The sequence below is a fragment of the Furipterus horrens genome, unplaced genomic scaffold (assembly GCF_987537825.1).
Source record: "Furipterus horrens unplaced genomic scaffold, mFurHor1.1.pri manual_scaffold_7, whole genome shotgun sequence".
NCBI classification, from domain to species: domain Eukaryota; kingdom Metazoa; phylum Chordata; class Mammalia; order Chiroptera; family Furipteridae; genus Furipterus; species Furipterus horrens.
This window is the reverse complement of record NW_028327177.1, coordinates 143,747,368-143,774,130: the sequence shown is the minus strand read 5'-3', so window position 1 is coordinate 143,774,130 and position 26,763 is coordinate 143,747,368. Positions and strand designations below refer to the sequence as shown.

At 58.1% G+C, this 26,763-nt stretch overlaps 1 protein-coding gene across 1 annotated transcript in view; it reads left to right on the top strand.

Moving 5' to 3' along the window:
• Positions 1-8,191: 8,191 nt before the first annotated feature.
• CHL1 (cell adhesion molecule L1 like) overlaps positions 8,192-26,763 on the top strand; it is a 104,982-nt gene continuing 86,410 nt past the window's right edge. The window contains exon 1 of the mRNA XM_090284882.1: positions 8,192-8,636. The gene's annotated coding sequence lies outside the window, so the exon portion shown is untranslated. The remainder of the gene's footprint in view (positions 8,637-26,763) is intronic.

Sequence of the window (26,763 nt, the reverse complement as noted above, 5' to 3'; positions counted from 1 at the left end):
TGAAAATAAACCTCGTTTTCTGTTGGTTACTTGAAAATTTCAAAATAAATTAAGCTTAACTAAGTTATGTCCAGAAGCTTCCTCAGTGAACAATGTTCTCAATAATTTCTAATGAATGCTGATATATTTTAAATTGAATGCATATTGGATTTATGTCCATGGGAGGACAAAAAAGACGATTTTCCAGTCAGTAGCGTTCATGTAAATAAGGCTCATCTTTCAGTTAGCATTCATGCACCACCCCCCAGATCTGTGATTTAGGGGAAATTTTACCGGACAAAGGAGATACTTTTAAATAATACTTCTATTCTCTAATTTTTCTCAGTAATATTGAACTCAACATACATATTCGTGTAATGCCAAAAATTTCGCCTGCCAACCCCTCTCTATGATACCTTGAAACGGTCTGTGATAACAACCCGTAACAGCCTGCGACAGTAGTGGCCGGTCTCCGCCAGCACAGAAAAGCGGGCGCCCTGGAGGAATCGGAGGACCCGTTGCGCGCGTCATCCCACTGCCGGCGGTCCACGAGCCGGTGCCCCTGTGAGGCTGGCGGCAGTGCCTCTGTCTGTCCGTCCGTCTGCCCGGAGCCCGGGCCAGTGCGTCCTGCTCGTCCCCGCTGCGGGGGCCCGGGGCCAGCCTCACGCGGCTCGGGGCGCAGGGCGGCGGGGCGCGTCCCACCAGGCCCCCCGAGAGGCGGCGCCGGTTCTGAGCCGCGGCTCAGCGTCGTTCTCCAGCCCACGGAGACCAGCCCACTGCGCGCGCCCTCCCGCTGCTCTCGGGGGTCAGCTGTGCGCCTCGGCCGAACCCGCGGCCCTGGCCCCTCTGCACCTCTTCCCGCGGTTCAGGGCGCGTTGCCTCCCGTGGGCCTTTGACCAAGCGCACGGGGAGCGTGTCTTCGCCACAAGGAAGCTGCCCCGACAGCCCCCGGGCACCTCCGCCCACGCGCATTCTTGTCTGCCCACCCGCCGAGGGTGCGCGGGCAGTCCTGCACCAGAGCCCCACAGCAGATGACGGGCTCCTCTGGTGCCCCCCGGACGTCTCCCCGGCCTCACTGCGCCTGGTTAGGTCCGGGAGGCCTGCGCGGCTCTCCTCTCCGCCGCCGGAGGTCCGGGGGCCGCTGCGGCTTCCGTAACGTGTCCCGGGGGCCTGGGCCCTAAGCACAGACTTGGAAACGCACCCCAGCTCCACTTTTCCACATATGGGAACGCGGGTTACCCTGGATCTACGGGACGTACCCTGCTACCATGCGTGCAGCAGGCCATGGCCCCGGTGGATCCGTATCCTAAGATAATTCACGCGAACGGCGGCATCATACAGGTTCCTGCATCCTCGCCTGCGGGGCCCGAGAAACACACGCGAGCTGAGGTCCACGAAGAGCCCCGGCCGCACCTGTGTGTGTGTGTGGCTCCTGTTCCTTCTAACCTCTTCATGATCTTACTTTTAAGTCCAGCTTATTTTCCTGATGCAGATGTTTATTTCTCAAGAAACGTGGAGTAAAGGCAAACAAACCTCCTTCCTCGGCGAAGGACCCATTTTTAGCTCTCGCTGTGGAATTCACGTCTGTGCCTCCCCCTTTTCTCTGCCCGTTTCGGGCAGCTGTGTGTGCGCGCGTGGGGTTGGCTGGCTTGCGGTTTCTCTGACGTCACTGTGCATGTTTCTGCCTTGAATGCACACTGTCCTTGTGCCCTTGACGACACTGTGTGTCCCTTTACGGAAGTTCACCCTCCTGGGAGTCAGGAGCAAGCCGGCCGGCCGGGACCCCACCTGCCGCTGTGGCTGGAGCAGAACGGGGTGCTGTCCGCGGTGGGAGGTCCACGGACCGCCCGGTGCCCAGGAGTGGACTCACTGGCCAAGGACGGGAACAAAGCCACAGTCGCTGTTAGAGACACATTTCACTTCGCCCCTTTGAGATGATTCTAGCGAGGGGCCGGTTCACCCCGGATCTGTGATCACAGGGTGGTGAGAAAACTCTGTAACCTATAGAACCAGAGTTTATTGCGGCAAAAGTATAAAGTGGGACAAAAGTCGGGGGCTCCGGCAGCGACTTACAGGAAAGCTGTCCTGACCTTTCTGTGTACAGTTCCCTTGGCAGAGCCCACTTCCTGTTGGTCCGCTCTGCCCCCGGTGCGGAGTTCTGGCTGGAACAGATTCTGGGAGAGGGTTTGGGGGTTGGCATGGTGCTGCCTTTCTCTCCCGGCTCTTACAATGGGTGCGTGTAATCCGTCAAGTGGGGAACCAGTGCCTGGGTGTATTCACAGGCTTTCAGAGAAGGTCATTGCCAGCGCCGCCTTCAAAATCTGGCACCGGGATTGGACAGTTAAATCATTTCGGCAAGAATGAGGCAGGAAGGCTTTGTAATTTATCCCTGGTAAACATATAAACTTACTGTCAAAATGGAAAGGATTTCAGTAGCATGTTAAGTTTTTCTAAAGCGATTTATTATCCTTCATGAGCAATCCCGGTGACCATTTTAGATTTGCGCTGTCTCTTGCTACATGTCTGTAATGGGTGTGCCAATTAAAGACGTGACCAGGCTGCTAGAGAGCATCCGTTTACGGAAACTTTACTTGCCTTTACCTGAGTAGCATTCATGGCAAATTGTGTTTCCTGCATGTCCATTACATTTGTGGTGTTTTTGTGTGGGTGAAAAAACACAGTATCCTCCAAATACTGACTTCACGAAAAAAAAAGGTGTGGGGATATAAAAGCAGTGTGTTTACCCCATCTCGTCCTCCCGGTCAGCCGGACCGTTCACCGCACGGAATGCATTATGTGTTGTGCTTTTACAACTTCTGCGCATTAAGTCGCTGTGAAACTTTAAATACATCATCTTTCTTCTGCTTGTGACCTCCAGCTGCTGCATAAGGAATAGGTGGTATGCGGTGCCGGCTGCAAGGCCACAGAGAGACCTTTTCTGGGTTCCCAAGCACGGTGTCAGGTCCTTGAATAACCATCAGTGCAATTCTGAGGCTCAAAAATGAGCCGCCCCCAAATGTCCTTTTCACTGGGATAAAGCAAAGCAAACATGTTTGATGTTCAAGAATTATTGTTAGTTACCTTGTGTGGAAGGGATCTATCCATGACTCAGCCCTTTGGGCATAGTAGAAAAAAACACAGAATAGCAGAGGGCTATTTTCTACTTCTTCATAAGCAATTCAGTCAAATCTAGATAAATGTTAAGTTCTTTTCTTTTCTTTTTAAGCGGACTCGCTATATTTATTCTGCTTTGTTTTCAAATGCAAATGATTAAGTGCTCTGCATTCTGATCAGGAAAGAGCCCCGTGACTAAGTCCTAATTTAATGATTTCTTCCTAGAGAGATAATGATGTAAAATTTAGGTCTGGAAAGAGGAGTCTCATTTTTATCTAATTGGGATGATCTCTCTGCAAAACCTCTGCAGGCTTCTTGGTTGTGCTAATAATAAAAATGCGCTGGATTAAATCAATAGAATGAAGGTGCTGTACTTTACGTGCAGGAAATAAAATGTATTTAAACAAACCTTCACGTACAAAGTGATGTGTCTGGGCGCTTTCTCAGGAGCCAGGGGTGGTCCGTTCTGTTGAGAGCAAGAGCCGGGCTTTTTGGTTTCAACAGCTGCACCTACTTTAAGTCAACGGAAGGACAAGCAGCCTCCAATGTTTACCATTTACAGACTGTCTTCCACTTGCCGTGGGCAGCACTTCTCACCCCTTGCTGAAGGTCTGCCTTCCGCCCGGTCCCGCCTTCCTTCCGCCCGAGGAACTGCTTCCAGCGCTTCTTCTGGGGCAGCTCTGAGCAGCGACCCCCTTCCTTTTCCTTTCACCTGCATTTCTTTGTTTCGCCTTCGTACTTGGGGACCGTTTTCACTGGCTCTGCAGTTCTAGGTGGGTTCGTTTCTCGGGTTCGTTTCTCCCAGAGCTTCGACCACTGGCCTGGGTGTCCTGCGCTGCTTTCTCCCTGGCTTCTCCCAAGGGTCCCTGTCTCCCCGCCGTTCCGCAGCGGGTCAGTGCGCCTCCGTGGGGCCGTCTAGGTGTTCACCTGGCGGGAGGCTTGCTGAGACCCTTGAACCTCTGCGTTTCTGACTCTCCCCAGATCGGGTGAATGTTCTGTCCTTATTTCTCCAAATGCGTTTTTGTGCTCCATCTCTGTTCCTCTTCTTCTGGGCCTCCCGTCACCCCCACGTTAGGTATTTGGGGGCTGTGCTCCTTTTCCTGTCCCCAGGGTGTTCACTCTCCTTCAGGCGGGAACAGTTCTGTCCCTGCCAGACTGCGGATAAGACGATTGATACGTTTTAGTCCAGATAAGACTTTTGAATCTAGGGTATCCTCTTGGCTCTGTGGTTCCTTTCACAGGGAGTCTGAGTCTCTGCTTAGGTTCCTCGTTTTGTAGACGTTTTGAGGACGTCCCCGCTGACTGCTTTGAGCGTAATTACAATTGAGCGTTCGCTTCCGCGGCGGCTGAGGTGGCTGCGTGGTCTTCTCTGTGAGTTCCGAGCGCGTGGTTTCGTCGTGGGCCGAGGGGTTTGGGGTCCTGCTCGGGGCACTGCAGGGCTTCCGGGCACGTTACGTCCCCCAGACGGCGCCGATCTGGTGCTCCTTAGCAGCGGGGGACCGTGGCTCTCAGCCTCAGCACAGCCGTGTGCGGACGCTCCTGCTGCGGGTGTTCCGGAGGACGGCCAGGGCCGGGGGCGCGGACGCAGGGCTCGGGGCCCTCGGGGCCCGTCTCCTCAGTGGGGGTTCCCCTCGCTTTCCAGCCGTTCTGGTTGTAAAGGCTCTGCGCTCTGCTTCTTCCAGCCAGCGAGGCAGCGCGTGTTCTTTCCTCCTTTAACCGCCCTCCGGGGAAAAGCGACGGAAAGAAAACACTCCCAGTGCTGGGCCACCTCCCAGGGCCTGTTGGGGGTCGCTTTCCAGTGCCTTTAGGTATTTTTTTCATCACACTTTGTACCTTAGAGTTTTGATCTGCAGGAAGGTTGGTTCTGGAAGAAACAATTACTAGAAGCTCACAACTTTACCACGGAAATAATTTATCGCAAATATCTAAAAAGCCTGACGTCAGACTTTCATCCTACGGTTAAGACTAATTCGTTAGGTTGAACAACGTGAAATGGCCATTTTTACGGGTTAGAAAAGGCCAAAGAGAAACAACGCGCATCCCCTCTGGCCGCCACGCCTGCTGTTCTGGGCTCTTCTAAAGGGATTACAATTGTGTCCCCTGGCGGGTGGCTCGGCAGGCAGCATAAAGAGATTCCAAAGACCCTGGCTCAGAGAAGAGGGACGTTCAGTTGCTGGCGATGAGGGCGCTCTGACGCAGAGCCCTACCCCTACCCACCCCCTCCCGGCCCGGCACTCCGGTGAGGGGGCTCTTCTGTCACCCTCCACGCAGTGGCGTCCTAGCTGGGATGTGGGCGGGAAGCTGGGCCACCTGTAAGCAGGTGGCCTGGAAGTGGCTGACAGCCTGTCTCCTCGGGGTCCTTTCGCCCTGGGGCCCAGCTTGGTCACCAGGGAGACTGGAAGGTCTAACCTTTAGGGACGTGGGCCCGGGCCCAGGAAGTGACTCACAGAACCCCGAAAGCATAGGGTTTGGGAACTCCAGCCTTGTTTCAGCTCCTGCGTCTAATTAATGTTAACAAGGGCCCTGGTGTGGTCCCCTGGCCTCTCTGAAGACCAGTGACAGTGCCGGGTTTCCTGGCGTTCCCCAGGCTGCGCCGCACACGTTAATGACCCGTGGCGTAAGACACAAGCTTCTACCTCCTTATTTGTCCCAGAAGCTCGGTCCTTTGATTCTGAGGCACAGCCTTTTGTTCTTGCATTAAAGGACGAGGACAGGAGTACTGACTGTCAGCTCAGCCCCAGTGAAGAGGCCGCCTTGGCTCTCAGCGGAAGGCGCCTGCGTTGGGCTTCCCAGGCGGCCAAGAAGGCCCGCCGGGCTGTGGGAACCGACCCGCGAGACGGAAACGGCACTTCCCAGCTCCAGCTCTCTGGCCGCACAGCTTTCCTAGGGACGGTGCCACATCGCCCACTCCCGGGCCGCATGGAGGCAGGGCAGCCGTGGCCCGGCTCTGGGCGCGAGGGACGCCAGACGCAGCTCGGCCCGGCAGGCCGTAAGTCAGCAGGGGCGGCCGAAAATGGCCTGGCTCCGAGGACCTTTTCTCTTTTTCCAGACGACCGGCCTACCTCCCGTTTGAGGAAGAGTCCCCCACCCGCTTCGTTTGTGGTTGGACACCGTACTTCTCCTGTGCGTGGGCCTCCTCGGTTGGGAGAGAGAAATCCACACGCTTCAGAGTGAATGCAGTGCCATTGCAGGGGGCGCGGAAGGGTCCGGTCTCTGTCGGGCCCCCACGTGTAGTGCTGGCGCCTGGAGACTGGGTCCTGGGGGGGGTGTGGCGCCCAGGGAGGGTCCTGGCACCGGCTGCTGGGCGCTGCCCCATGTCCCCTCTGGCGGACGGCCCTGGAAACTCAGAAATATGCACCTAGCCTTGGAGATGGCAGCGAGGAGGTGTGTCTGGATGTGGGAACGGAAGTCATCTGCCTCCCTTTGGCAGGCCCCTCAAGTGACATCCTTTCCTCGGCTCGAGGACTCTCCGTCTTTCTCCCAAATGCTGTTTTCCTGCTGAACAAACGCTCTCCCCCTCCCCCGTCCTCTGTGGTTCTCCTCCCTCCCTCCCTGCTTCCTTCTATCTCCCCGTCTCCCCCACCCTCTCCCACAGCTTCCAGGCCCCCAGCAGCGGGGGGCGTACTGTGGGCTGCGGGCACCTCACCTGCCCGCCCTGTCAGAGGCTCAGAGGATGGATCAGAACTGAGACTTCATCTTGCTGTGGGTTAGGCCTTGTGGTCTGTAATCCACTGGCCAACTGGCCTTGCCGACTGGGGTTTCTGCAGGACCTAGTCCCTAGAACGAGGACTCACAACTAGTAGGTGCTCAATAAACACGCGTTTGTCGTGATTCTGATGGGAAGCAAAACTGCCACAGGGAAAAGGAGAGCCACAGGACTGAGAGCCGAGCCTCTGCTGCGGAACGAGAGCCGCAGGGCGGTGAGCGCCCGAGGCCGGGCCAGCTGGCTCTGGGTGCCCTTGGCCTGGGGAGCGTTTCCCTGCAGGCACCCTGTCTTCCCTGTTGGGATGTTACTCAGGATCCCAGCTCTGTTTCTACGTTAGAACTCGAGCCCCTGTGAGTATCGCTGCCTCGGGCAGAGCCGTCACTCCAGCCGGGCAGTGGAAACACGGGGCCCCTGCCCTTGCCGGCATCTGCCACCGGCAGCGCAGCCAGGGAGCACCCTGCTTGCACGGGAACTGGCGGCACCTGCACCCCAAGGGTCGTGCTTATGCAGATGACAAGCCCATTCATTCATTTTCAAAATGTCACATTTAGCTGCTTCTAAAGCAGAATCCTGAGCTGCCGGCCAAGGTGCTGCTGGGTGGGGGTGCCCGCCCTGAGGCTGGCACCCCGCCCTGAGGCTGGCACCCCGCCCTGAGGATGGCACCCTGCTCTGAGCATGGCACCCCATTCTGAGCATGGCACCCCGCCCTGAGGATGGCACCCTGCTCTGAGCATGGCACCCCATTCTGAGCATGGCACCCTGCCCTGAGGATGGCACCCCGCTCTGAGGCTGGCACCCCGCCCTGAGGATGGCACCCTGCCCTGAGAGTGGCTCCCAGCTCCCAGTGTCCTGCTGTTCGGTGCCCCGGTGGGAACACGGCCAGAATGCAAGGCCCTCGCTCGGCCTCGGTGGAGGGAAGATGACGTCAGTGGTTCTCTCAGCACCAAAAGGGCCTTCAGTGCAGCACCATGTTTTTTTAAGCAGAATTGTGTGAAAATTTTGGAAAATCTGATCATGGTGAGAGGAGAATGAAAGAAGATAGGAAAATCACTTGTACCGCAAAACCCTGTCACTCCTCCAGACTGACTGTGGAACCCTGAGATGAAATGTGCGCGTGTGGGCGGCCTTGGGGGGCCCGGGGCCCGCGTTACCCCGCCATAGCGAACTGACAGGACAAATAAGAACAGTGTGAGGGGACAGGACGGTGAGATCACAGACCGTAAGTGCACGCACAAATCTTCTTATTGCTAACAGTGGTCGGTGCCTGAATTTATGTAAGAGATAACCTGGCAGCCTCCTTTATACATTCCGTGCGGAGCCCCACCGCGCCTCTGTGCGGGCAGGGGACGCGGAGGGCCCTGTCACCGGGCGGGCGCACCACGCCCTCCAGCAAGCGGCGACGGGAGCCAGCCTTGGCCGGCGTGTCTGGAATGAGCGCCGAGCCCAGCCACCCAGCGGGAGGGGTTCCTCGGAAATCTGCCTTTGCGCTCAGAAGCGGCAGGGATCCCATCTCCTCTGGCCGCAGACGTGACAGGGACGGTCGAAGTTGGGTCTTGGTGACAGTCCGAGGCCGTGACTGCCCCCGTCCCGCGGGAGGGAGCCAAGGGAGGCGGCGACGCGGACGCGGGAGGAGCGGAGGCGCGAGCAGCCGGCGCGGGAGGGCGCGGAGCCGAGCGAGCCCGAGCAGGTTCCGCGCCTGCGGCCACAGCCCGCGCTGCCGGGGACTCGGGCACCGTGCGCCCGGACCGGGACCAGCGCGTCCTCTCCCGCTCCCAGCCGGACCCCGAGGGAAGTGCCCAGCGGACCCGCGGCCACAGGCGACGCATGTGTGTCCGAGGTGAGGCGGTTGGCAGGTGTCTGGCTCGCCCAGCTCGCCAGCCAACTCTGGGTGGGACGCAAGGAGGGCTCGGGGTTGCTCCTGAGCGCGGCTGCGGGGGGTCACCCCACCGTGGCGGCAGAGGGTAAGGGACCCCCGCCCATAGGAACCCTAGTCCCTTCAGCCCTTCCCCGGAGGGCCAGCCCTTCCCAGCCGCGCCCCGGGGGAACGAGGCCGCGTTCAGACAGCTGGATCCGTCCGGGGAGGCGATGGGTCCCCGAGTCCCCCCAGCTCCCACTTTCCCCGCCCGGCCACCGGTCGGATGGCCCTTGGGCTGGCGTCCAGCCTCCCCCGCCCCACGCTTCCCTGCCCTCCCGGAGGGTTCCGGAGCCCCCCAACCCGAGAGTCCAGCCCTCTCCGGGGCCAGAGGTCCAGCTGGGGTGCAGTCAGTCCTGGCCTCGCCTCTCCCCTCCCTGCCCCGATCGTCTCTGGGGTCGCGGGGCGCAGGCCCCCACGCCTAGTTTTGCTTCCACTCTTGGGACAGGAGTCCAGGTCCCCGTGGGGGTCCGTACACACTGCCAGCTTGAGGGGGGAACCTGTGGACCACGGGGTCAGGGGAGGAACGGGTGTGGGGGCGCTCAGGAGCCCCGCGGGGCGGAGGGCTGGAGCTGGTGGTTGCCATGGCGCCCGGGAGCGACTTGGGGAGCTGGCGATGCCGGTCACGCGCGCCCCCTCCTCTTGGTGCCCCTCCCCCGTCCTTTCTCTCCCTCATTCCCCCTCTTTTCTCCCCCCCCCCTTTCTCCCGAGCGCGGGGTCGGGCGCGGGCGCAGTGATTAATTCGGAGAGCGGGGATTGGAGCGGGAGGCGGGCGGGCGCTCGCCCCGCAGCCCCGCTCGGTCCGGGGCTGGGACTCCCGCGGACGCCGTGGGGAGGCGCGCCCGGGACCCAGGTGGCCGCGCCGGGCCGCGCGCGGTGTGCGGGGACGGTGCGCAGGGCGCTGGGCGGCCGAGGCGCGGGGCAGAGGTGCCGGGGCAGCGCGGGGCGGCGGGGACCCAGGCAGGGTTGCGCGTGCAGCCCCGCCCGCCGGGGAGCGGCCGGGCCGCCGGACTCGCGCCTGCCTGCGCGCTCGCGCGCTCCAGGAGGCCGGGGGCGGGGTGGCGCTGCGCCTGCGCGCGGAGTGGCCAACCCGGGAGCCACCTGGGTCGGGGCCAGGCCGAGCGGGTCCGCGCGCCCACGTGGGTTCCAGTTCCAGCGCCACGGCCTGTGAGGCGTGGTTTGCAGGAGCGGTTTCGCGACCCTGTGCCTCAGTTCCCCTTCCAGGAACAGGGGTGGTGTCAGCACCTTCCCAGGGGCCGTCGCAGGACTGGGACGAGATAGGCCAGGGAGACAGCTGAGCCTGGCGTCCGACACAGAGCAAACGCCCCAAACTCAGTTATGGTCGCTGACGCCGCCGCTGTTCTTAGTGATCCTCAGTTTAAATAGATGCGGCGCTCTCTCATTTCTCTGCACGTGTGTGGGCCCCAAACCACGCGGTTTCCTAACCCTCCTGGGCGTCAGCGAATATGAGTATCCCTGCGCGGGCAGCTCCTCCCACGCGCCGGGTTGCTGCGGACTGGAAGGCGCACGCCCCGTGAGGGCTGGGCCAGTGGCTTGTCCGGACGTGGATGGAGAGGGATGCCGAGAAAGCTCTTGGCCCTGGCTGGGCGCTCAGCTGGTTAGAGCGCCACCCAGACAGGCCGGGGCTCCGGGGTCCATCCCCGTCCAGGGCGCAAACAAGAACCGACAAATGAGTGTCTGAAGAAGCGGAACGACAAATCGATGTTTCTCTCTTTCAAAAAAAGTCAATAAAATATTTTTAAAAAATGAAAGCTATTTGGGGAAACTTAGTGACGAGAAAAACGTGTTGGCTCTCGGCTTTGTGTGTGAGGCTTCGCGTTTCCTCTGTGGCCTCCGAGGCTGCACGTGGGTTTGTCTGGATTCGGTTCTCGGCGGTGCCGGACCTGGGGCCTTCATATCCCACCGTGGCTCTGGGCCCTGGGGTGTCACCAGCTTCCCACGTCACGGCCATTGGTGTTGCGGGGGCCTTGCCTCCAGCGAGGGTGGAGCACAAGCTCCCGAGGACTCGCAGGTGTGGCCCTGGCCGTGGCAGGCAGTCCCTCAGGAGTGGCTTTGGGGCCTGTTTATACCCACGTCACAGCACAAGTGCAAGCCTCTCGTGATGAACATATGGGTTGTCCCTGTCCCCCCTGTGCCCGGGGGTTCCCTCCTTTCAGAAAAGCCTGCAGCCCTTCATTGCTACCTGGTGGCTGTGCCGGGCAAACCCCACGACAGTGCAGGCAACGGCGGCTTGTGGCGTCACACGTGATATAAGTGTGACCTTGAAGTTTGTTCAGCCATTCAATGAGCCGGTTTTTAAATGACTTCTTAAGATCATCACTTATTAAAATACGGGCACGTGTCAGATCCGAAGCAAGTGGAGCCAGACAGGTATCTCCATCCCACGCTCCTCACCTCGGACAATATTTGCTGGACAGGAGTTCGCGTTTACAGTGTCCTTCCCTTAATCTTTGGAGGTAGGAGGTTTTTGGACCCACAGTTACTTTAGTGAAATTATGAGGCTTTATTTTCCATGAAGAATTAAGAAGGAGTACTGATCCAGGCTGATTTAAGATCCTGACTGGTGTTATCTCATAAAGGAAAATCAGTCCATAGGAAGAGGCTCACGGCTCAGATTTAGGGAGTGCATGTCCCGAAGCCCCGTGAGTGTCAGCTCAGGAGGGGAGAGTGTGCCTTTGAGTCTGACTTCCCCATGACAACAACCCTGCTCCCCAGGGACCTGTCATCGGGGGGAGGCACCAGGAGGGACGCGAGTGTCAGCTGGCCTGAGACTCACAGGGAGATTTTCAAAGTGTTTCCCGGGAGCACTGGCACTCAGGGTTTCACTGGTTGGGGGGTTCTTTTGGCCTTTGACGTGTGACGCCCAGCAGTGCTGCAGAGGGTAATGTATCTTAGAGGCAAAAACGGAGGCTTCCACTGTTTCGTATTTTCCGTAGATATCTGAGCAGCGACGGGCGTGGGAAGCTGAGTGAGGTGGGGGCAGAGGGGACAGCAGACAGCCTTGCAGACCCGGGGGCGGGGCTGCCTGATCCGCCAAGGTGAAGTCCGGGGGCCCAAGCTGTCTCCACAAGAGGACTGCTTCCAGCAAGGCCCGTTATCTGACCCCGTCAGCGTGCCTTGTTATTTTTTCAAACTCAGACGGAGAACAAGACATTTTCAAGGATGACCGTTTTGATTACAGCCTCCTTCTAACTAATTCAATCTGAAGAGAATGAGATTATTATGGTGATTTACATACAATATGCTAAGTGAACGCAGCTAATGAGCGAAAGCATGATATTCTTTCTATTCATTCCTGGAAAAACACTGTGCCGAGCATTCTTTCAAAGAAAAGATCCCGTGATTCGCCAGCGTTTTGTGGCTGCCAACAAGGAGAGTTGGCACGGAGCCATCTTCTCCACGATGAAAGTAGAATCTCTCTCACTTCGGCCATCATGTGTCCCCGCACCATTCGGGGAGGCCGGGGGTGGGGGAGGAGAGACACAATTCTCAAGTTAATTAGATATGCTGCTTTCTCCTGTCTCTCCATCTTTATTGGAGGAAAGATTCTGTATTTTCTAGTCTGGGAGGCTGGTTCACACCTTAAACATCACTAATGATCGCAGCTTATTGTACCTGCGTCGCAACAGAGTAGTTAGTTAATTACAGCTTTCTCATTAGCGCCGCATAGAGAATAATGAATTAACAGATCCCTTGGATGAAAAGAACATCCAAGTCTACCTCCCGAGAATAAAAGTGTTATTGTGTTCCCGAAAGTCACTATAATTTTCCCAAGAAACAAATTGGTTGGAATTCTCTAGCACTGGGGTGAGAAGCTTGACGAAGGAGCCGGATTGATCAAGCCAGGAACAGGGCCGTGGTTGCTTGGCAACCTAACGTTATTCTGCAATTTCTTCTGGTATATTTATCCAGTAAACTAGAAAATTCTGTTTTGTTAACGAATGTTTTTAGTCACTGCACAAATAGACCATAACTAATTGAGATTTTATGTATTGTGGATAAAAAATGATCCTGCTTACCTTACCGTCGTGCTGAGATAGCAAAAAGTACAAAGAGAAAGCATGTTCTGTTTTCAGTTTTTTAAATTTATTTCCTGTAAAAATGTTTATTTTATTTTCACATTAATCGGTTCCTACCAAAGATCACAGCTTGTTTATCTCTTTGGAAGTCAAATTATTAGGGGTGTGTGTGTGTTTATTCACAATTTTTCAGTAAGAACCAGAAGTAGAATTTTTCCTGGGGTGCATTCTTCAGACCCCATGGTTTGCTGGTTGAACTGGCAGTCGGGTAAATTTAGGGAGAAGCATCCAGCCCAGAAGACGACAAGAATGATAATGCCTTGACGCTGGCACATGCAGAGAAGCACCCTGTTCTGTGAGGGGGTTCTTCTCGGGCTGGGGGCTGGGGGCCTCTCGCTGCCCTGGGGGTTCCGAGTGAGAGCTCAGCCAAGCCCTTGGTGGCCCGTCTTCGGGGTCCCCTCCCTGACTCCAGGGCCAGTGGCACACACTTTTCTCATCAGCCTGTGAACCGTCACGTGCACCGCCGTGCCCTCCCCAGCTTGTAGCGTCCTCGAGGGCACGTTTTATGCGTCTCACAAAGCCTTTCAGTGTCTGGGAAACAGGTGTGCTGGTCAGGTGCTCTGGCTGCCGCAACGGGGCCGCGGGGGTCTGAGGCTGCCCCTGCGGCCCCTCTGGGTGTGACCGTGGCTGGTCATTTTACCTCGCTGAGACCGAGCCCTTCAGGAATGAGGGACGATATCTGAACCCCGCGCGTGGGTATCCTGTGAGTGTGGAATGGGACAATCCACATAGACAGCTTACTGAGCATATTAAGCACTCAGTTAAGTCTGTTCTTATTGTAATAGTCACTCTCTACTCCGTGCCGTGTATGAATGGATGGAGAGACAGGTGTGTGAGTGTGTGTGTGTGTGTGTGTGTGTGTGTGAGTGTGAACCCGTGTGAACCAGGATGCTGGCTCAGTCAGAAGATGGCTGGGACCCACGCCTGTCACACACACACACACACACACACACACACACACACACACGTCGTGACGCACGTGTTAAAGACCCTCAGAGTGGCGGTTTGGCTTGGCCGAAATGAGAATCACCTGGAGAGCTTCTCCAATGTACCAACCAGAGCAAGTCAGGGCGGCCCCGGGGTGGAGCGCAGGCTTGTTGGGGCGAATGCGCCCTGAGACACGGAAGTTCCTCCAGGACTGGGAGCCAGCACCTCGGGCTGGGCACGTCCTGGAACATCCTGTTGGCCTGACGCCTTGACTCCCCGTCACCTGGAAAGCAAACGGGCTTTGGCAGAGCCCTGCGGCGCGTCTGCCTCGTGCCTTCGGTTTGCCCGGCACTCGGCTCGTGGGAGAGCTTTCCTGTGCGCGCCGCTTGCCCTGTTCCACTTCGTTCTCCAGCCACGTGTCTCGGGAAAGGGGCCGGAGAGAAGCCCTTGTCCCAGGGTGCAGGTGAGTGGAGAGAGGCCACCCCGAAAGGAAGTGATTTGATGACATTCATGTGTTAGGACAGAGCAGATACGATGCCGGTGGCCTCCAAGTTCTGGGGGCTTCTCTGCTGGGCCTTGGGATTTCAGAGGGGGAGGGAGAGTCTCTGTATTTGGACCGGATAGTGCGATAAACAGCCACACCTGTGAGAAGCGCTGCCTTTCTCGTTCTAATTATGCATCACAGTGAAAACCAGACTTTTTTTCTGGAGAAGAGGCACCATCGTCTGTTTAGGATCCAAACCGATGTCCCTTGGACTGGACCCAAGTTACATATGTGTTTTGTTTGGCCCGAGGGGTGTTTAAGAAATATTTCAGCCAATATTTAAAAACGGGAAATTACGCATAAAAATTAGTATTTCTGTCTTACCTTGCAAAACACGATGCTCTTGCAGTATCGGACCTGGATGCCACGGTGGCCGCGAGGAGCGTCGGCTGGAACTGGGGAGCAGGTCCGCTGGGTGGTCTCAGAGGACCCAGAGTCCGGTGTCTTCTCTGGGTGAAACCTGTCCTCTGGCAAAGGGGCAACTGGAAGGAGTTCATCTTTAAACAGGGTCGAGGGAATCCAGCGGGGCTGCTGGAGCACCCTGGAGCGGTCCCTGTCCTTGTCCTGTGGGACGATAGGGGAGGGACGTTGCTGGGGAGAGGGGAGAGCAGTCACTCTGGAAGGGCTGCCAGGCAGGACCCATGGCTTCTGGCAGAAACGAAGCCGAAGTCAGGTGTCCCTCTGTCCTGAGACCTCCCGCTCCTCCCTGGTGCAGGTATCTGCAGGGGTCCGTCTCTCGGCACAGAGCACAGACAGGGTGGAGGAAGGCGGAGGAGGCATCGGAGATGGTGGGGTTCATCGTTCCCGATGAAGACTCCCAGCACCCTGAGGCCTCCGATCTGTGGAACGGGGGGTGGGAGGGCACTGAGCTGCAGAGGGCAGCAGCCGCCGGAAGGGAGAATCCCTGCAGCCCGGAGGGGCACCCCTGCAGCCTGGAGGGGGCACCCCTGCATGTGCACCCTGGGCCAGCCTCTCATTTCTGCCCATCACTCCTTCTCACCTGGTGGCCGCCTCTGCTTCCCAAGATGAGGGGCTGCAGAAGAAGGAGGCTGCGGAGGGTGTGTTTCAGCCTCTGTGGTCACAGGCCTGTATTTTTAGGGCTCCCTTCCTAACCAGAGCTTGTGCCGCGATGGAGGCCGCGATGCTAGGAAGGGCGGGTGTCATGCCGGGGGGGAGGAGGGGCCCTCCCGGGACCGTCCCACAGCCAGGAGTCCCTCACAGCTGTGAGCCCCCTTCTCTGTGCAGCGGGGTCAGCGGAGGGGGATGGGGAGCACAGAGCCTCGTGATGGGGGTGTTGTGTGTCTGGGCAGAAGAATGTGCCCCCAGCGTAAGGGACAGGACCGTAACTGGGTCAGAAGGACGTGGCACTGTTGACCGCTGGACGCTCTTAGAGCCGCGTGTGAGTTCAGTGTGTTACTGCGCTCAGTATCTTCACGAAAGATGTCAGGTGGCAGCCTGTCAGCCAAAGCAAGGGACACATCCCACGTGCAGAGGGCCAAGGGGAAGGTGACCGCGACCTTTGCTGACACTCGGGCACAGGCCTGCACTTGCGTCCCTTCAGATCACGCGCAGCACATGTGAAGGCCAGTATAGGTGGCGATGGCCGGTGCCCAGCCGCTGGAAATGACAACTGTCATAACGAGGACGCGTCTTTATCATCCGCCTCCATTAAGATAAGGCTCTGAAGGGAAAAAATTCAACTGCGTTCTAGGCAGAGTCCGTCTTCTTGGGATTTTAGAAAGGCGTTTGATGTTTCGGTTTGGGGTGTTGAGAAGCAAACGTGAACTGTTTTCATGTGCACAGTAGAAATACCATTCGCCAGGGCTGAGCGGCCCCAGAGGGCTCTCTTCGTGACGCAGGCAGGGGTGACGTGGGCCTGCTCCCGCCACATTGGACCTGATGGGACGGATCTGTTCTAAGCCTCTGTCCGACCCCTGCCTGCCCATCAGTCAGCACGTTTAGTTTTGTGCTAAGAATTCAGATGTCCTGAACTTCTGTGAGAGGCATCTGATGACCCTGGAGAGTCGGTGCATGAGAGCAAGACCTGTAGGGGCCGTCCAAGGGCAGGACTGAAACACCGTGGGCCAAGGCGGGCAAACGAACGCAGCAACAATGGGAACATCCGGGGCCCAGCCCACATCGGAACGAGTCACAGGCTGCCTAGGGTTGTTTGCTGTTGGCCACCAATTTAAGACATAGTCCATGTTCGTGACAGAGATCTAAGTGAATGCGTAGAAATCAAACCCAGCAGAAAGGTGTGTAAATGTGACCTCGGTCCTGTTTCGCTCTGTAACCTCCAGCGATTCTCAGTGGAGTTAGATTTCAAAGGGTCTCAACAGACCGTGTTTTCTATGCACACAGGTTTCAGTGTGTAATTGGTTTGGGCTGAATAAGCTTGAACACAATGGGTTTGCTTGAAATAAAGGACCAGCGTGGAGCAATTCAGGTGCAACTCATGAGAGCTTCTGTGCGTCATGTTCCCATCAATTGGACTTGACCCTAACCACTATCCCCTTGAAAAGGGGCGGCCGTCTTCAGAGTGAACGCCACCCAATTACGTCCAAAAAGTGATACGAACTGTTAGAATGGGAAACTGACATCCACGCACAGGGCCTCCCTTTGAGGACTTGGCTTCGGCCCCGTTTTCCTGATGCGCAGCCGTAAACGGAGGGTGGAGACGTGGGCTGCGGCCTCCCAGGGCAGGTGGAGGATTAATGAGCTAATATTTGGAAAGAGCCTTGAAGATAAAAGCGCCTGCTATTATGATCACTAACAAACCATTTTTCCCCAGTGTACTTCTGGACAGCGGCCATTAAAACCCCATTACTGCATTTACCGTAAAACAACGTGGCGCCGCCCAGGGGTCAGGGCCTCCGTGCGGCACGCACCACGCTTCCCGCTCCTGCCACCTGCACAGCCACTGAGGCCGGGCTGAGGGCACAGGCCCACACCTCCCGAGCTCATCCAGGCCAGGCGTGGGCCGGCAGGGCGCTGCCTCGGAGGGTCCGTGAGCTGTGTGTGTTCCAGGCGGACCCACAGAGGGAGCGGGGTGCCTAGGTCAGTGTTTCCTTGAACGGGATGCACATGCACTTCCTGTCTTTGAAGCCTGCTCCCCATTTTTCTCTCGGTCATTTAAAACTGGTGCCATGCAGGAAGCGGGCTCATCCTGGCGGCTGTGTGGGGGTGGGGGTGGGGACGTGCCCTGTTCACAGCTCCGATGGAACGGAAGCAGAAAATGGCAAATATGCAGCTCTTCCCGGGCCACAAATATCAAGGCCTCTGACTGCAGAGCTGTCGGTGCGTCTGATCACTGTACGGGACTGAGTCCACCAGCCCCGCTCCATGGTGACCTGTGCGCTAAAATGTCCAGTGGCGCTCATGGTGGGCACCGTCCGCAGCCGGTGCCCGAGCCCTGCCGCGTGCCCCGGTGCCGGTTTCCTGCTGCCGCAGGCGGGAGCGTGAAGAAACCGCAGACAGTGACTGCGTTCACGCAGGGTCCCTCGCCCGCACCTGCAGGACTTCAGGCCTCAGCCAGCGTCTACGCCGGGAGCGGGAGAGGCCCCATCGCACCTTAAATCTCTGTCTCTCACCGAAACGCAAGCATTTTATCGTGGAAAGATGGCCCCACTCCCTCACTGGCACCCTTCATGCAGGACCCACTCTGATAAGCGCGGCTGCCGCTTTCCTTTTCCCGACGATGGTGTCAACCGTACGTTAGGACAGAGGACGGATGGTATTCAGATGCCGTCCCAGGCAGACGAAGTTACAGGGAACACCTCTTCATCAAGGAGGGGGGCGTTTAGAAAGCCCAGAGGAGCCAGGAAGGCAGCTGAGTGACCCGCACGGCAGGGGATCCTCTGGGGACGAGTCTGCGTGGCCCACAGTGGGTGCCCCACGGGGCTTTGGATGAGCCTGTCCTAGGGGGACCTGTCTGAGAACACGGTCGCCGTCCCATCGGTTCCTGAAATGCAGCTCCTGCGCTTTTCGTCCTTTCTTTCGCCGACTCGTGTGTGGGGAATTTGCCAGATGGCTCCGAGCTGTCTGTGGCCCCCGCAGGCCCGTGTTTTGCGTGTGGGATTCTCACAGAAACACACAAGCTGCTCATCTTGGGAAGAAAAGCACCTGGAGGCTTCTGGGCAGCTGAGAGGGGACGTGATGAGAAGTGATTCTGAAGTGTGACCTGGGAGCAGTTCAAGGAGACGGGAAGGGACATTGTTCTGGTCCCCTGTTGCTACCTGACAAACTGACCCATAACTTGAGCAATAACTTAGAGTAACATCCTCTTATGAAAGCTCATGATTCTGTGGGCCAGGAATTTAGGGTGGGCAGGGTGCTGCCATCAGCCCCAGCTGGTGACACCAGAGACAGATGGGAGGGTTCTGATGGTGGGCCAGGTGGCTTCCGTGCAGGTTAGGTGCTGGGCAAGGAGGCGGAGCTCTGTGGGGACCCTCCCCCTTTCCTGCGGGGGGCGGGGCCTCTTCACATTTTCTGAACAAGTTTTATGTTCAGATGAGATGACTTGAAAGTTCATAAACTTTGAACTCTGCTCTCTTAGATTTCAGAAACAAGTGTAAGAGATGGTAGGGGTAGCGGACCGAGATTTCTACAATGAATTTGCATTAAAAACCAACCTTTGGGGCTGTTCAGACAGGATCCCTGGAGTCGCCACGAAGTGCGTTTTCAATGTAGCAGGGACCGGGGACCACAGCAGAGCCAGTCTTGCTTCAGCGAGTGGCCGCCTCTGTCACCTGTGCTGCGGCTTCCCCCGCGCCACCCTGCTCTTCTTGTCTCACGAGCCCTTCTGGAACGTTCCTTGTTCTGTCTTCTCCTCACGGGCCCGCTGTGCCCTGGCTGTCACCGGGCTTCTGCCTGCTGTCCTCACACCTCTCCAGGGAGGCCTGCGTGTCACCATGTGAGTCCCCTCTCTCGCTTGTCGCGGAGCATGGTGTCACTTCCTGAAGATGCCCCTGGTCCCCAGCGCTGCGGAGGCCGGTGACAGTGGCCCTGCACCCTCAGACGCCCCTCCCTCCGCTCAGCTCCCTGCTCTCCGCTTCTCAGACAGACACACAAGTCCCGCTGTCCTTTTCCAAGTTACTGGTCCCTCGCGAGTCCCCAGAACTCGCCGCGCAGTCCTCGTTCTGTCTTTGCGCCACTGACCATGACATACTTGACTTGGTAACTGGCTCATGGAAAGGCGCGTTGCCTTCAAGTGAAGGTTCTCTCCCACTGCTCTGAGTGGAACACCGGAGTCCGTGGGAAATGAGGGGAGGTCACTCCAGACGTTCGTGCGATGGCAACACCCCAGGTCCTTAAATTCCAGCCACGGATCCTTCTGTCTGCTGCGCGCGGGGCTTCAGTCCCGCTGCGGTTATGAAACGGCGAGGTTAGTGGTGGTGAGGTGTGCGGGTGCCGGGTCCGGGCGCGCCTGAGCCTGCAGCCTTCTGAGCCAGACGGGCGAGGGGGCCCTCGAGGGGGTGGGGAGGCTCAGCTGTGCCCGAGGCGAGTCCTCTCAGCGCTGGGACCGGCTCCAGGGTGCGCAGCGCGGCCCAGGAGGGTGGACGCGCCCGAAGGAAGACTCAGCGCGCGCCTGCCCCGCGCTCTCCATCCCCTGCGCTCCGTAGCCCAGTGCGCCCCAGTTCATGGCTCCGCCAACGGTCAGGAAGCGCCTGCTGCGTGAACTCGCCACGCGGGTGGGCGAATTCGTGCTGAATTCGACGGGTGCTTATGGCCGCCGCTGAGTCTTACAGGCGCATCAGTTGTTCCCAACGTGACCCTATGAGTGTTTCCGGGCCCAGCGCTCCTGACCAGTGAGGGGCCTCCAGTCTAACGGAAGGTTGGGGCGCGCCCTCCAACGAGTGTGCCGCCACCTGGAGGCAGCGTGGGGAGGGCGCCCACGCGGGTCAGAAGGGAGGAGCGCGACCTCCGGCTGGTGCGCGGTGAGAAGCTATCGGGAGAGAGGCAGACTTGAAAGGCGAAGAAGACACATCCTGGTCCTCAGCCCGGCTCCGGAGCAAAACAAATGCCCGGGCCTGTGTACTGACCGCGGCGGGTTGGGCGCTGTCCCCCACGCGTGCCCGGTGCTGCTGGAGAAAACCCGACGGACCAGCGGGGCCGAACGGCCTCCCTCGCTGCGCTGCCCCCACGTGGCCCGTTCCGCCTCCTTCCCGGAACGCCCCCGCGCGTGCGTCCGGCCCCTCCCACGGCCCAGGCTCAGCTCCTGGTCGGATCCGCCGTCACATCGGTCAAGTTCCACTGCGCAGACCACATCCTCGCAGGGTCCGGCCACAGCGTGCGGGCATCTCTGGGAGTCATTACTCGGACAACCAGCCACCCTTCAAACTATGTTCTGGTTGAACTGCCCATAAAATTAAGTGACCTTTTGGTGACAGTTTTATGGGCCGCGCCGTTACTGGAGGCTGTAGAACAGTGACCCTTAGGGGAGTGTTATGAGAACGCAAATCTTCGTTAGGAAGTTAATGTTCGAAGGTAAACGTCCCCTCAGTATTGACTGGTAGAGCAACTGTACTTAACTTTTGTGTGGACATTGTATCGTTTTTTAAGGGAGTAAGCTACTGTTCAGAGTGTGGCCAAGTTTGTGCTCTGGACCAAGGGTAGGACGTATCTCAGAAGATGGTTGCGATGACGAAGGGAATTATTTAAATGTGTTATAACAGGGACTGGCTTGTAGCCTTTGCTAATAGGTGTTGGCCGCAATTGTTAACATGATCACATCCATCGTAATATCAGAAGCCATGCTAGCAACGTCAGATGGCAGGGTTTAGCGGGAGAGAAAAGTGCAGAAAAGGAGTAAAAGACTCAGAAGGACTGTGTTAGGTTCTGACTAAATGCGTAACCTTTCACTCACTGAACGAGGGATGCCGAGCGCCACGGACTCTGTGCGTCAGGAGCGCCCGCGCGCAGGAAGTGCTGCCACGCCTGCTGGGCAGGCTGTCCGTGTGCCCTTCATTTGACCCTGACAGCTAAACCAGGGTCAGCATCGCTGACGCCTGAAAATGAATGTAAACCGGAGGGCCATCCGTTAGGGTGGGGCCTGGATTAATTCTTAGCCTAACTTTTCTTTCTTCGTAAGGACAGACCCTCACGCAAACAGGAAAACTGGCTCAGGCACTGACAGTTCATTTTCACGCACACACACATGCACACACGCATGCACACTGGCAGCCACGCACTCACACGCACATGCACACACAACCGCATTGCGCAGGACCTGAACGTGCTTCCCTAGGCCACCTGCAGTTCAGGGACGAGGAGCTGGGAGTGGGTCACGGGGGGGCGGCCACCACCTGACCGCCTCCTGTCAGAGCAGAACGATCTCTACGGCTTCTTCGAGAACATGTTTTTCCCTGTGGTGCTTGGAATCTGTATCTTTCCGCTCGTTTCCCTACATGCTCCTCCTCCCTCCAATGCGCGGGAGGCAGTTCCGTCGAGAGACTTCCGGAGCCGACGGCCGATGGGCGAGTTCGGGAAACAGCAGGAGGGGTGTCTGCGGCCTCTGTCAGAACAGTTGGTTGTTGAAAGCAGGGAGAATTGGGGGCGAAAGCCGAAATGCACGCAGGTTAGCTCCTGCTTATTGTGGCAGGTAAAGGGTCTCCCCAGGGGCTCGCGTGGGTGACTGGCAGTGTGTGTCGCCACGAGAGGAGCAGCTGGAGCTCCTGCTGGGCCGGGTGGGGTCTGAATGGCACGCACCCTGCCCCAGGTGCACCCGGCTCTCACTTTAAACACCACCACCGGGGGGGGGCCCGCTACCCGTCAGCAGGGAGCAGACCTGGAAATCCATTTTCACTTTTTTCTGCCTAATGGCTTTTCTGGAAAAGCTGCAAGAAGAAACCGGGGAGACAGGAAAGGCCGTGTTGGTTACCTGGACGGTGGCCGGCAGCCGGGCTGAGCTCCACACCCGGAGTGCGTGCGGCACTCAGAGACGCTCCCGGGGTGGCCGGGCGGGCAGCACGTGCTTCTGAGCTAACAGGGAAAACGCACCGAGCGGCCCCTGTGCTTTCTGGAACTCTCCGGCGCTGTCACAGGAAAGCCAGGACTAGAGGGCGCGGTCATTCGGAAGGACAGTGGGTGACGTGAGGGGAGGAGGTGCGCAGGCACGGAGCAGAAGGGCGCTGGACAGCTGGGTGGGCGCCGTCCCTGCTGACGGTCTCAGAAGTGCCCGTGGCGAGGGCCTCCTGGCTGCCCGGGCTCACGGTCCTTTGTGCACGGAGGCACTTGCTGCTGGATGTCCCTCTCTCCTTCTGCGCCCGCTGTCCCCAGGTCCTGCCCCTGAGGGGCACATGCTTTGGCCTTGCGGCCGTGACTCCGACGAGGTGGACCCTCGGCTGCGTAGGCCCAGAAGCAGAGCCAAGGAGCAGGCTGTGGCCAGAGATGGGCCGGGAGGCCGGGAGTCAGGCTGGGCGCCCCTCCCCGCGGCCCACACCTGCCGCCCGCACCACCCCCGCACCTGCTCGAGGAGGACGAGTAACGGACTCCCTCCTTTGCTCATCGCCGTTAACACCCTGATTTCCATCCGTCTGTCGATGGAGTGACGGATCGATCCATCGCTGCCTCCATTTATCTGGTGCACGGCCCTGGGATAGAGGCAAACAATGCCTGAGTAAACGCGGTCCACAGCAAGGCTGTTGTCGGGATTTAGGAGTGAGGGCTCGGAAGGAGCTGAGACCCAGCTCAATGCGGTTCTTGCAGGCTGTAGTTTGGACAGTAAAATGCTTGCTTCTTCGTGGGAATCTCAGCCTCAGTCAGGGTGCCGCGAGCACTCAGGTCATGTTGGGGACCCCCAGCCTCCGTTCCAGTGGGAGCTCTTCACGGAAGGACAGTCAATCTAAGGGTTAAAGGGAGTCCCTTAGAGGCTTATTCAGATCCCCAGAAACATGTGACTGTGTTCCTGCTTGAATTGTCAATTTGGATGGTAAGTGTTCAGCAGGACACCTACACGTGGCTGTCAGACGCCCTGCAGAAACTCCGTTGCATACATGTATGTGCGGGTGTGACAGGCGATATTTTCAAAAGGATCGTACCTAAGTGGCTGCTTTGTTCCTATTGATTTTTGCAGTGGATTAAGGCGGGTTATCATCTGCATGAGTGGCACGCACGCGGGCCCGTGTCTGCCTGGCAGGCGGGGCGGTGGCACTATTTTGGGATGGCTCCTTAGCCCCGTGAGGACCCAGGGGCCTGCGGTCGGGACGGGCAGCGATTCAGCCCAGGAGGCGGGGGCGGCGTCTGTTCTCACGGAGATCTCCGAGTCCCCTCTGACTCCAAAGTCAGCTGGGGCGCCTCTTAGATGACAGGCTGCCTCCCGGCTCCTGACGAGAGACGCGACGTGGGTCTGACTGTGTGCACATCAGCTCTGGAAAGTGAGGCCCATTTAGGGGACAAAAATGTTCTTTTACGGAGGCAACAGTGATTTAAATGCTCGGTTTCTCACGGGACCTCGTTAGCGCTCGCTGCCCCGCCGCAGCCCGGGCACCCCGCCGGTGCGTGCGTTGCCGTGGGATTCACTGCGTGATTCTGCACGCGGCTCGGGGAACGCTGGGTTCTGGGTTCCGCGTTCACCTGCGCGCTGTTCCCAAGGCGATTCTCCTTCCCGTTTTAGAGTTTCATTCCCCATTTCATTACCTGCCATTGGTGCCCGCGTGGCTTCTGCCTGATGCGATGCGTTACAACTCTTTCCTGCTCCTCCGTCCTAACTGCTGTGTCCTTCAGAAGCTTCATTAATTTTGAGCACCGATGGGTAAAACATGGCGGAACGGGCCATTCACAGAACGGCCTGAGCAGCCGGCCTCCCTAGCGCCCATCCCACCCTCAGGTGGCCCAGACCCGTCCCCGAGTGCAGGAGTGCGCCCAGGCGCTGGCCGCAGGGGCAGACGTGACTCAGTGACACAAGAAATAACCCAAGAGCGACGTTTCCCGAACCCGGAGCCTCTGCGCGTCCCAAGGAGGGTTGGCGTTGAGAGCCGAGTCCTTCTGTGGGACCGTGTGGAGCTCTCGGGCCCCACGTTTCCTGAAACGTGTGCGGGCGTGAAGAGGGGAGCAGAGAGGAGCGGTCTGCGGGCTTCCGTGGCCGGCGAGTCCGGCTCCCAGCTGCGGCTTGTCCCCTCGGTCACTTATAAAGCGCTATCGAGATTTCAGTGGGATTTGCGTGGCCGGGCTCGGACTCGGCTCTGTGGCCTTCTCCGTGGTTGCGAGGAAACAGAAGTTAATATCGGTTGCACGCAGTGTAGACCCTAATCTCTGTGCTTTTGCCTGGAACTTACAGCTCGGTGGCTGCCTGTGCCCCTCCCCCTTCCCCGTCCCAGACTCGCTCGGAGAGAATGGTCCCCTCTCCGTCCCACTGTGGTCTCTCCAGGGAAGGACGTGAACCCCGCCGAGTTTGCTCTGCGTGGCCCCCCCACCTCCGCCCCTGCCCCCTGCTGGCCTCAGCCCTGTGAGGAAGCCCCATCACGAGCTGCGTGACGTCAGGATGGACCGGCTATGTGAGCCCGGTGACTGACTGGTCCCTGTGGAGGAAACCCCCAAACACGTGCCCTGAGCTTCCAAAGGGGCTGCTTCTGGAGGGTCACAGGACCTCTAGTGGAATAAACGCGGAGCATTCTGCACATGCGGAGGGACTAAACCATGTCCGTGTGCCCTGGGGGGAGGTCAGGCCAGGCGGAGAGACGGAGGGAGGGGTGCTGGTCTCCAGCTCCGTGTCCCTCACACTCAGCAGCCGCGACGGGGCAGAGGCTTCACACTGACAGGCGCCCTGGGGACGGCGCTGTGCAGCCCCCCACGGGGTCCTGAGACCACCGGCGACCGCGGGAGGGGACGGTGTCCTTTCCCGTGAAGGACAGAGTCTGTTCTGTGTCTTTAAGCGGCCCACCTGCACATGGCGACTGGGTCATGACCATGCTGAGAAAGGACTAGAACGGGCGTCACAGACTGGGCCGAGCTCGACCTTTGACCCTTGCTGTGGGGGACATTGACAAAGCAACGGAATGTTGTTTCTCCTCATTTATAGTGAACCTCATCGAATTACACGGGGAGTTGTTTGAAGGGCCAAACGAAAGAAATCTCCGAGTGCTGCAAATAAAACGTACGGCGTCCTACGGTTACGGTATCGGCGGTTTGCGCCACAACCCGGGTAAACAGCTTCCGCGCGTCAGTTCTCCGTGGCAGGGCAGACCGCCCTCTTCCCCGCTGGCCTTGGCCGTGGGCCGTTCCAAGGCCCCAGGCAGAGGCCGTTTTGAAGCCACTGAACGCGTTCGGTGTGTTGCGTGGACGGCGGTGGGTCGGTTTCTGTAGGAGGAGCCCTTCGCTGCCTGCAGAGACCTGAGGGGTACGGAGCCCCTTCACAGCACAGCCGTCACCACCTTCGGGGCGCCTTGGCGGGGAGCCCCGCCCGCTCCGTCCTGGGTCGCTGGAGCGAAGGTAGAATACCATTCGTGCCGACTGGGAGTTTCTGTCTAGTGGGAATCCTGCCGCCTAGATTCTCTCTTTCACATTCCCCAGGACCGAGAATCAGTGCAGATTGGAGACTAAGTTACTTTCCCCAATTTTGTGATAAAAAAACTTATCGTGGTAATTTCCCATAATTAAGATGGGTTGTTTTCTTTCTTTCCCCCTTTCCCTCCCTTCTTTAAAAAAAGACTTTATTTATTTTCAGAGAGAGGGGAAGGGAGGGAGGAAGAGAGGGAGAGAACCATCCATGTGTGGTTGCCTCTCGTGCGCCCCCAACTAGGGGCCTGGCTTGCAACCCAGGCGTGTGCCCTGCCTGGGAATTGAACCAGCGACCCTTGGGTTTGCAGGCTGGCGCTCACCCCACTGAGGAACACCAGGCAGGGCTCCCCCCTTTTTTATGGCGCACCCACACATCCACCACCACCATCACTGCCGTCTTTCCCTCCCCTTCTGCTTGAATGAAATGTGTGGGTAGTTTTAGAGGCACACTTTCGGGAGGACGGAAACTGGCCTATCCCACAGGGAACTAAGTTTCTAATTTTCAAAAATAGGGTGGTGTTAACTACATTTTTCCTAAACGTTGATTTCTAACATCTGCACAAGTTAATATTTGTTGACAGCTCTAACTGGGCGTGTCTCCTGAGATTGTATTTATTCTCTGCCGCCCTAACTGTGTACGTTGGTGTGATCCTCAACATACTTCCGGCTCGCTTAGTCCGATATACGTTTCATTTTAATGAACGTTTCTCAAAGCATCACGAAGGACTTTTTCCTCCTTCACATCAAAAGTCTCCGAATCCTCTTATATTTCGGGCTGATTCGCTGGCGTGGAAGTCACAGCTCCCTGCAGCCACCGCTGGCCGACCGGAACGCGGGGCGTGGGATCCCCACGTGGGCCCCTCTCGTGCGAGGCCGGGCCTCCGCGCACGCTGAGCCCAGGAGGAGGCTCCCCGAGTCCCGGTTCGGGCCTGCCTGTCGGCGGCCGTCACACACCCCTGCCCGGCTCTCCCGCGTCGGCTTCTGC